This window comes from Garra rufa, chromosome 9, assembly GCF_049309525.1.
Source record: "Garra rufa chromosome 9, GarRuf1.0, whole genome shotgun sequence".
NCBI classification, from domain to species: domain Eukaryota; kingdom Metazoa; phylum Chordata; class Actinopteri; order Cypriniformes; family Cyprinidae; genus Garra; species Garra rufa.
The window spans coordinates 47,792,372-47,804,661 of NC_133369.1; positions in this window are offsets into that span (position 1 = coordinate 47,792,372).

Below are 12,290 nucleotides of genomic sequence, written 5' to 3' on the forward strand. Positions count from 1 at the left end.
ATGATTAGTCAGTTTTCAAATTCCATGTGGGTTAACTATGACTAACTGACTGGCTGTTAACCTGTTGGTGCATTAGCAAGTAATATGTGCCTAACTAACTTACATAGAGCACCATCAATGTTGTTAAAAACAAACTGATCAGTGTGTTCCTGAATATATCCTATTATCATTTGATGTACCATTGACTGCTATATGGCCTGTGGAAATGCCTCTGGTCAGAGGGGGTCAAACTGTCCCTGCAAATTCAATCATTCTCAGCAGTTTGCCGAGCTACACGGCAACTTAATTAAAAGAACAGATTCAGATCCTCTGAAGAAAAACGTGTGTGCAGAATCGATCGCCTCACAAGGGCAGTGCTAGGGCTTACAAAGACATCTCCCTAATAAAAACCCGACTAAATGGAGAAAGCAGAAAGCACTGAAATGGCGAGACATATTGACGGCGTATTGATGACCTGGGTTATGAGGTCACAATGATTTCCCTGGGAAGACAGAGCTAAAGGTTAAACTATTCCTATTAATTGCTCCGTCGGGGCGTTTATCAATGGCCACGGCTACCTTGAGCTGTGTAAATAAAGGTGTTGATGTGGACGTGTGAAGCGGAAGGTGCTCTGATGTCAGTGGGAAGTACTAGAACAAAGCACTTGTTTGGCGGTACTCTGCAGCTGAAAGGTCCATGAATATCCCGGAAGGCAGAGAGAGGCAACAGCCGTTAGAAACCTCGGTAGATTTGGTTCTCCATGAATAATATCACAGTGGGACTTTGCAATAGCACAAGCAATGCATTTGCACATAAATGCACATCTCTTATGGGAACCCTTACACAACCCAGCAAGTGTACGGCACCCTGAGTTTGTTTACTTCCAGAGATAGACGAACACCTACGGCCGGTGAGCGTGGAATTTGTTTTTATATATATATATATATATATAAGGATAAATAAAATTGTGCATGTGTAATATTGCTGTGGAGACATAGAGGTAGATAGAGAGGTGAATGAGGTGAGCAGATAGAGATAGAAGCAATGAGAAATTTCTGCTCCCCAGGTAGAGCACGACCTTCAATATACACTCATAAAGATTGTTGAGAAAGAGGTTGTTCGATGATTTATTAAAGGATCGTTAAGTTGCACTGCTGTGCACTGTTCACCTGCAAGGAGAGTTCAAATGGAAGATGATAAAACACACAATCAAGGGTAAAATCTTTTTTTTTTTCAAAGTTATAAATACTCTAGTTTGTATTAAATAAGTAATAGTCAAGAAATGCAAAAAACTGTGTAACTGTTTATTTTGATGAATTGCCTACTTTTGGTCAACATTTTTCATTTCCAAATTCATGTTTTATTTATGGATATACATAAAATGATTCAGCAAATTAGCATTATACAAATAATATAGAAAACGTTTTAATTAGAAACAAATTTATGTAAGTGCTTGCCAATTTTATGTAGTTTAGTCAACATGAAAAATGCAACAAATATCACAGTGTGCATTTTAAAAGCATATTAAAACTCTTCAACCAGTAAAGTCATGTGGATATTTCATAAAACCTACACTGTAAAAAAGTTCCAACCAGGCTTATTGGAAATCTGCCATGGTAAAAATGCTAAACCAGGGGTCCCCAAACTAAGGCCCGCGGGCCAAATGCGGCCCACCCCCACATTTGGCCCTCTGAACAATGCCAGAGACATATTTTGAAAATGTAATTTTAAATACATGTTTTACTTATATCATGTCGGTATTTGATAATAAAGGTTGGCTTTCAAACTAAAATGTCCCTTAGTTATTAACATAGCCTAATTATTTGTTAAATTCACCAACAGAATGGTACATTCAACATAATGTGTCATCGTGATCGAACAGGTGCAAAAGCAAAACTTCACTCATCTCCCAATTACCCCAAGTTTTTTAGCTGAGAAACCAGTGGCCCCATTCCCAGTTGAAAAGTCTATGGAGCGCTGAAAATGCTAAAGGCAGTGTTTGACGTGTGATTCAAAAAACACAGTGGACCAACACCAGCAGATGACATTGCACCCCAAATCATCAAGGAACTTGAGCTACGAGCTTCTCCACCCTTCCACCAGACTCCAAGACCTTGGTTTCATTAAAATGTATAATAAATACAGGTAAAATTATAATAAAATAATAATAATAATACTAGTAGTCAGTTCGGGCCATGGAATTTTCTTTTATAACCGACCCGGCCCCCCATTAAAGAAAAGAAAATTTTGTGGCCCTCTTAGAAAAAAGTTTGGGGACCCCTGTGCTAAACCATAAACCCTACCCTAATCTAAACAAGAGATAAAAATACATTTGCCAAAGCAGCAACAATTTTAGCTTGTTTCTACAAGTCGTGACTCACATATTTCACAGTAGCTTTCGGCATCAAGGGTTCTGTGCTGTGCCAAGTTACAGAGTAAGTTTTCTATGTCAGAAAAGCCGTACAGTACATGGAGCTGGTTATTTGATGAAAACGTTAAAGGGGTCATGAACTGTGCCTTATGAACCCTTATAGTGTTATCAAGATGTTTACATAAAAAGCATCATAATTTAGAACTAATAGGCTATTTTCTGTCCTGTTTTTACCCCCCCTCATCAGAAATTTTTATTTGAATAGGTGTGGAGGATTCTAGACTCGGAAGTAAACACCTACTGTTATGACTGGTTACCAGTTATGTATGTTTGACAGCCTACATTCTTCATAGATGGATGCTGCTGTGATTTAGGTCAAAAATAAATACACATAAGTACACATCAAACGATCTGTAACAAAAGACAAAGCAATAGTGACCAGCTACACACTCTTGTGTGGTGTGACATTACTGTTTGATCCAATATAGTCAGCATAGCATTGTTTTTTAGTTTCAGTCTTTTTAAAATTCCTGCATCGAATTATAAATTGTTTGTAAATTAATCTGTGGTAAAATTAAGTGTACAAAGGACCAATTTATTACTGACACAGTCTGGAACTTCATTAAAAATAAAATTCATCCACTCTTTTCTAACGTTGGGATCAGAAGGAAGGCAATACAATGCTCTTTTTCCACAACTTGGCACTGCACAGCATCTTGTATTCGGATCGATTTTTATCTTTTGGTTTTTGCATATACCTGCATTCGCCTCTCATTATTTACACTACAGACATGAATTGGTGGGGCTAAACAAGCAGAGATGTGGAAGCAGGGCATTGATCTTCTTCTGCAGAGGCCGTGTTTAGCCACATTATTACATCATAGAGTGTCACTTTCACTGTCAAACACCTGTGACAAAATCTCACTGACAGAAAACCTTTGCTTAGAGGCCATTTTCAATTGAGAGAGCTTAAAGTGAGAGCCCACAGAGCACAAAGAGAAATAGATTAGAAAGCTTCTGTGCAAGCTTTTATAGCTTTGCACCTACCCTGTAAACCATGTGAATTATGTTTTCTCCTCCCACAAAAAAACACGGGAAATATCAAAGTTCTTGTGAGAATTAGGATTCCCCCTACCCACATGTCATGTGAACTGTCAGTGGTTCTCGCAATACTACAGGTATGATTGTGTTAGTTTTTTTTATTTATTTATTTATTTTTATTGTGCTTAACATATAAAATTATAGTGCATATTATAAAATCATAGCAAGTTATAGTGACCTCAATAATACCCAAAAACAAATGTGTGTAAACATTTTATATTTCTTATGTTTTATACAGCTAAAAGACCCTGGGGTCAAATTGACCCCAAAGAACACTGATGTGACAAAATGTGTACAGGGCATTGAAAAAATAATATCATGTTAATTTTATGTTTACCAAGTTTTCCCCATTAAATTAGGAAAAGTCATTCCTTGACCTCCTTGATAGAAATTAATTATACACCTTAAGCCTTATTCATAAAACCCAAGCAGGTCCCATTTCTGTGTAAATTATTCATAAACCATTTCTATACAACTGAACGCATGGATGTTTTGCCACAGATATTCTTTCTACACAATAAATGAGGCCATCCTGTGCCTTTTAGTTTTGTTCCAATAGCACTAAAAGCTTCCAGTTTTTGTTATTTCAAGAAGGCATATTCCCTTTATTCCAAACAAAATCATTTGAATGCATGGCACAGTTTAATCAGAAAACTTCCAGGAGCACTTTCTGTGTGGCATGTCACAGCATTCAAAAACCAAAATCTGACCTTGAGGTAATGATGGCCTTTACTGTACGCTCTTTGTACGTTTTCAACATCAGACAAAACAGCCGCATACATTGGCTTCACAGTCCATTAGGTATTAATCTCGTTGCATTTGTGTCGAGACCTATTTGTTTGACACCCCTCACCTCCTGTATCCTTCCCTTCCTCTAACCTCTCCTTCACTCTGTATTCTGCTACTGAACACATGCAAGGCCTTGACTATTTTCCTCGGGAATATTACATTTTCAGATTCAGAGCCCATTTATTTCCTTTCCCTCTCAAGGACATGGAGCAGTCAGCCGCCGGCTCCGTACCCTCCCCACTCTGCGCTTCTGAAAGCAGCTCGTGTTTGCTGCTTTACTCAATCTTGTGTTTGATTGTCAACAGCAGCAGATCTATTCTCCGTTCTCAGATGTAAGATATCAAAAACAACAGTCTGTGCTCATTCATCTGCTCAGTCTGCCACCATTTTGTTAGCCAAGTGCTACAAATGTGAAAAGAACATCAAAACAACCGCAGAGTTTCTCGGTAGTGCGTTTCTCTGGGCAGATTTACATTTATACACTTACTTTTTAATGCAACAATAATATTAATAATATTACTATCTATCAATTTTTAAGATCCACTTTGACAGAGAGAAGTTATTATTGTTTCAGAATCTCTCCTGATGCTGAAGTAGCTCTGTGAATTATCAATTTGCTCCCCTGTTTTAGTAAAACAATTAGTCATATCCTTGGAATGAAGTGGTAAGTAGCTTTTAATGAAGATAACATATACAGACATATGAATAAAATTTGTCTTCAAAAGACTGTTCTCTCATTATGCGGCATGGATTCTGCTTTTCTTTTAAGTTTGGAATGACTTTTTATATATTTATTGTTATCAATTTAGTTATTGTCCTTGGTCTGAATGTGCCTTTAGTCTAGTATCTAGATTTCTATACTTTGACCAGATCTTGACTAATATACATCTGTGAATCCTAAATTGTATAGTTGATTAAAAATATGCATAAAAAATGCAGAGTGGATGTGACTTCAAATGAAAGTATGTACAGGCACAAAGAGCCATCAGTAGACATTGTTTTTTTTATTGTGAGTCATCTGTTTAGTCAGTGAGAGGTAAATGGTGGAAATGTGGTGAGATACGCTAGACTGAAATCTACTGCAACTGCAACAGAATTGGCCATGTGTATGAATATAAGCATATGCATGAAATTAAATGTGGCAAGTGGCCCACTCCTGCTTGCAATTATTATTATTATTATTTTTTTTATACAAAATTGTCTGGCATGGCCCACTAGTAAGATTTCTCATTGAAATGTCTCTGTGACCTGTGATGAAAACATTCACTGCTACACCAACATTTCAGTTGTTCAACAAAAGCACACAACATTTGGATAAAGTCCCGTTCACACCAAGGACAAAAAAATCAACCCTGTATAGCCTACTGTTATTGAAATACACATTTCTAAAATCTCTAAATTATGCTAAAAGCCCTAGTGTATGCAATCTACTACATGCCTAATGTCATCTGCATTAGTTTATACTTTAAAGGGGTCATGAACTGCCTCCTTTTTATTATTTTGTACTGTTCTCTGAGGTCCACGTTTAATGTTATCAAGATTTCACATCCCAAAACATAATTTATAAGTAATAGACCATTTTCGAACGCTCTGTTTGAATTTGGATTGTAAACTCGGAAGTAAACACCCACTGTCATTATGATTGGCTAACAATGTATGTTTGACAGCCTACATCCTTCACAAATGGACACTGCTGTGATTTAGGTCAAAAACGCATGGATACTCAGTACATATCAAACAATCTGTAATAACAGACAAAGCAATAGTGACCACATGATAAAAACAGTTACTCACACTTGTGTGGTGCAAAATACTGTCAGATTCAATATAGCCAGCATTGCATTGTTTTTTAGTTTCAATCTTTCTGAAAATCCTGCATTGAATTGTTTCTTGTTTGTAAATGAATCTACAGTAATATCTTACTGACATGCATGGTCTGGAACTTTATTAAAGGTGCCATAGAATGGAAAACTGTATTTACCTTGGCATAGTTGAATAAAAACAGTTCTGTACATGGACATGACATACCATGAGTCGTCACACCATCGTTTCCTCCTTTTTACATTGTAACGATCGGCCTTATTGGTAGATGTTACTTAGATTTAAAAGGGGTCAGATTAGGCTGTGTGAGGTAAAATAAGTGTTTTAAAAAGATAAGACAACGACAAAAGTAAAGTGAATAAATAAATGTATTTACAATATTCACAAGGAACTAAAACAACACAGTAAAACCAGAATAACTTAGGCTGTTAAAAGCAGATTGTCCATTCAAATCATACCCTAAAACAGTCCTTAAGAATCCTAGTTGGTTGAAAGCTCCAAGTAAAAAGTGTCCACCGGTGTATATACAATCCAAAGAAGTGTAGTCCAATAGAAGTGATGCTGGAATGGTAAGTCCTTAAAAGAAACTCCACAATCCAGTGTTTGGTCAATGACCCTGATTGTTTGACATGCTGCCTCCTTTATACTGTTTAGTTCCTGATTCCTGTCATGTGACTGATCACATGACAGGCAGACCCAGACTCATTTAAAGACATACACACATTAAAATGGTTAAAAGGAATAAAATGGCTAAGACAACATGAAAACCTATTAAAACTCAAATATACATAAAATCATAATATATCGAGCAGGTTAAAACATGTGTCCTGTGTGACAGTGTCACATAGTCCCCCCCCTTAGCCTACGGCTCCCGGGGAAGAGGCTAGTCCCGTATAGGTCCTGTCAGCCATTGTCCATGTAGTGGGTATCCTCTAAAATGTGTGGCTTAAAATGTCTTTGTAAAAAGTTGGATAAAACTAGGCCCTCCCACACAGGCACTAGTCTGCCGGAGGAATCTAAGCAAACACTAGAGAGAGGTGGAATCTGATACCAGCCTGGGCGTCCTAGGGTAGGTGGCGCCGTTCCTCCCAGGATACTGTTGCACCCAGCCACGCTGGTCCGCCAGCCCCCCTGGCGTTTCCTCCTGTCCGGCTTGTGGGTCCCTTTAACGGATGATGATGGTGCTGATGAACGGGGTTGAGGTGGATGAGGTGGGTTCTTGGCAGGGTAGATGACGGCACCGACCTTGGTCTCCACCCCACACGACTTGCAGCTCTTAACGAACGTCCAGACGTCGCTGCGGACCGAAGGCCACCAGGCAACTTCCAGGATCAGCAGAAGAGTCTTTAGACGTCCATGGTGTTTCTTAGCCGTCCTCTGGTGGAAGTGGTGTACGGTTTGCTGGACAAGGGCCTTGGGGACGACTAGCTGGATCTTGTAGATGCCGTCCCCCTTCTGGATCCGCCGATACAGCAACCCCTGGTGGTCGAGCACTTCGATCCCGTTGGTCGGTGGAGTGGAGGGAGAGATAGAAAGTCCTGGGAGAGTGTCATCATCACCCTGCACGCTGCTGAGTTGCTCTTTGGAGAAGGGAAGGATGGAGAAGATGGTGTCGAAGTCTGGCCCGGTTGGAGTGGTGGCGCAGGACTCTCCATCAGTGGCTCTGTTGATGATCTTTGCAGTAGCTGAGGTGCTGGGATGGTTAGCCGGAGGAAAGCCAGGGGTTGACGTGGGAGGCACTGGGCTGGTCGTCGCAGTGCGAGGAGAGATGGCGACTTCTGGATGCTTTTGTTGCTCCAGTTGTTTCGCCCATTTCTTGTCTCTCCTCTTAAAACATTCGAAGACCTCTCTCTCTAGTGTCGCCACGGCATCCTTAATAGATTCCTCCATTTTGGCAAACTTAAAATCCACAGAGTCTCTAAAACCCACTTCACGGTTAATATTACTTTCAACAGAGTCTTTAAAATCCTTCTCCAATTTTAAAACAATGTTTTTAAGAGCAACCACCTCAGCGCGAAGCTGTACACACTCACAGTGATGTAAAATCCGTTCATCATTAAAAACAGCAGATGTATTAAAAGAAGCAGCATTAACGTGGTTTGTCGTCATCTTAAAACACTCTTCTCAACACAGCTTTTAAAATCTTTTAACGTTCCCCGTACGGGCCACCATATGTAACGATCGGCCTTATTGGTAGATGTTACTTAGATTTAAAAGGGGTCAGATTAGGCTGTGTGAGGTAAAATAAGTGTTTTAAAAAGATAAGACAATGACAAAAGTAAAGTGAATAAATAAATGTATTTACAATATTCACAAGGAACTAAAACAACACAGTAAAACCAGAATAACTTAGGCTGTTAAAAGCAGATTGTCCATTCAAATCATACCCTAAAACAGTCCTTAAGAATCCTAGTTGGTTGAAAGCTCCAAGTAAAAAGTGTCCACCGGTGTATATACAATCCAAAGAAGTGTAGTCCAATAGAAGTGATGCTGGAATGGTAAGTCCTTAAAAGAAACTCCACAATCCAGTGTTTGGTCAATGACCCTGATTGTTTGACATGCTGCCTCCTTTATACTGTTTAGTTCCTGATTCCTGTCATGTGACTGATCACATGACAGGCAGACCAAGACTCATTTAAAGACATACACACATTAAAATGGTTAAAAGGAATAAAATGGCTAAGACAACATGAAAACCTATTAAAACTCAAATATACATAAAATCATAATATATCGAGCAGGTTAAAACATGTGTCCTGTGTGACAGTGTCACAACATAAATCTGGTGTTTGCAAAAGACCACTGAAAAGTAGGCTAATCCTAACAAAACAGCAACTATTACGTAAGAGTTACGATCATTAATAGTTACGCCCCCAACATTTGCATAGCCCAATCATCAGAAGTTCTGCAGCTAGGCTATTTTGGGAAGAAAAAAAAAAAGCAAGGACAATAGCGAAAATGGCAGATACAGCTGTCACTGGTCCAATTTGTAACTCTCAGAACATTCCAACTTTACAAGTTGTAATTGCAATTTCAGGAGCACATAAGGGTTTTGGCATTGATAGTGTTGCCGTAGAAACAGATAATTCAGCTAGAGTAGATTGTCACGTGTTGTCATCTCGGAATTACGACATGGCATGAAGGCAGCTTTAATCTTCTTCTGCATAGGTGGTGTTTAGCCACACTATTACATCATAGACTGGCACATTCCACATCCTGTCATTTTGGTAGACTGGCTTCAATATCATCTGTATTTTAGCTTTAAACTTTAAGTTTTGAGTTCTAAAACTTAGAGAATTTGTTTTTTTTATATAGTACAATGACCTCTTATATGTCAAATGTCAAGGGAATCTTTGTTTCTCAGTTCATGACCCCTTTAAAAAAGTAAATGACCATTTAGTATAATGATAAAAACGTTCCCCTTCAGGTTGAGGCACACTTTGTTTTGTTTTGTCTTTTAGTGGCAAATCTTTACTGTTTTTGTAATGTAAATAAGATAATTGTAAATTGTTAGTTATATAGTAAGGTGAACACTTACTGGACTGAAGCAATTTAGGTATACTTGATTAATCAATATATAATATTTTACCTTTTTTATAAGTATCAAGTATGTTACATCAGGCTTTTAAGGGATGTTTATTTGTACGTCTCTCAACCATTGCATTGCAATACACGTTCTGAACTAGATAATAAAAACTACAGAGCTTTGATTTTAAAACTAACCATTTAAATATCATCTTACTGACACATTATTGGTAGATATATAGGGTGACAACTGCATTTTATGTAAATAGTTTGCTATACTTTTTATAAAGATCTCATTGATTTAATTACAAGCTATCAGAATTCTTACTTTCTGGCCATATAAATATCAGCAACTGCACCAAACTGTTCAGTTTGAATAAAATGGAGATGTTTTTTCTTCATTGAGTATGAGCTCCATTTTCTCTTACATCATGAGCCATAAAAGCCTAATGTATCAAATATTATACTTTTCATATGTCAAGGTTTACAGGATCAATAATGAGAATATGAGAATGAAGACTTTAAGCTAAAACAATAATGACACAAAGGAACAATATCATTGGAATTACTTTTTGTCTCGTTAACTAATAAACAATTAAAAGCTTACCAGAATCCACCTGACTTTAGCTTGAGCATTAACTTAAATTAAACTTGTTGTGGAGGCTAATTTTCATAACTGCTCTTATCTTTTGTTGGTGTGAACAGGCCTTATAGTGACTTGCATTAAAATGAGTTTAAATTTATTGGATTGTATTTTTAGAAACTGCCCAATGATATAAACTTGTTCTTCTGCTTATTCATGAGAACATAGCTAATCAGATCATTGTCTTGAAAATAAAGCAGATTACAATGCAGCAAACATGCTGGCTACTATGGATCAGCAAAACATCTCTTCCAATCTGTAGATATCTAGAGAAAGTAAAGCCTGCTTCAGCATGTGCTGTCAGTGCAACCCAGTCTTCTGTTCAGGCTGCTGCTGGTTTTGACAGAAACCAGCAAGCGGTTTCTGTAGACTTCTCATTATTATTCTTATCTACCCCTTCTAGAACTGCAGGTAGAACTGTGTTGGTGATTTCACCTGACAGAGGAGACAAAATGTGAGTTGACAAAATACAGCTCCTTTAAGGAATTATTTTTGACTCAGCTCAGTGCAATGTATAATTAATGTCCTAAAGTACAAAAGCACACATATGAACTAACACGGCATTTCAGCTAACAACATTTTGTAAAATGTTACTTTATAAGTTTTTTGTAATATGGCTGTTGTATGTTTTATGGTGATATGTAAGTAGAATAGTGGAATTTCCATTAGAGCCAAAAAAAAAAAAAAAAAACAACCCTCCTTCACTGCAAAAAATAAATATATAAATAATAATAATAATAAAATGCTATTGTTGCTTAGATTTTTGGTCTGGTTTCCAGCCAAAATATAAAAAAAAAAAAAAAAAAAAAATCTTAAATCAAGAAGGATTTTCTAGACTAATAAAAAAACATTGTCTTGTTTTCAGAAAAAAAAATTACTTGTCTGTAAAATCCATCTTGATTGCATATTTTTTATATTTTGTCTGAAAACAAGACAATATCTTTTACTAGAAAATCCTTTTTGATTTAAGAATTTTTAGATATTTTGGCTGGAAACAAGCAAAATAATCTGTCAGTGGGGTAAGAAAAATAATCTTGTTTGAAATAAGTTTTTTTTTTTTTTTTGCTTACCCCATTGGCAGATTATTTTGCTCGTTTTTACTTTCCACAACATATTCCACATAATAGTCATTGAGCAACATAATGTTAATTTTACTTGATAAAATTAAATTAATCTCCCAGATATCAATGTATTTTGGTAGACTCTTATATTTGTGCATTACAGTTTTTCACAGTACATTTTTCGATGTGGGAGTGAGAAATGAAACTTCACATTTGAAAACACATCTTGTGTTTTTGTGTGCTATTTTCACTGTTCTTTTTTTCTTCTTCTTTTCTTTTCTGTACTTTTCTTTCTTTTTTAAAAAACAATAATTAGTATAACATTCACAGTCCTGTCCCATGGCAAAACGTATTGTGCTAAATAAATTCATTAATTAAAGTAAATTAAATTCAATTTCCTGGACCCAGCTAGAATGCACAATGGTGATAAATAACAGTAAAATGCAATGATAAACGTATGAAGGACTACTCAGGTAAACACAGGTAATCAATATTTCTTCTAGTATATAATGTGAAAGAAATAGCCCCTCCAGATTCTAGAACTTCTCTGTGGAGTTCACTGCATTGTGCTTTTGACAGCAGAAAGGCATTATTACTGATTTATATGATATTATAATTTAAAAATGGCAGGGGGTAATGTCACCGCTCACCTCAGGATGTGGGCAGGGGACTGATGCAGGAATGAGCAAGTCATTAAGCACGTCAAATCAAATCAACCCTGAAAGGAGGCATTATGCTGCCTAATGGAGATTTAAACCTCCAGCCGTCAGCAGTCCGTACGGCTATTTTACCTAGGCTCACCTGACTCCTTCCAGCCAAAGAACATGTGGCATTTCTAGCCTCATTCTGCTACCTTGCATTACTGGAGAACCCAAGCAAAGGCAATTAGGCTCTGCTAGTGCCCTCCTTCAAATACCCAAATTTGTTTATTTAGTGTTTTTCAGTCTGAACATATCAGCCCTCCTAGCAAGGAAGCAGAGCTACAACCATTTGAATGATT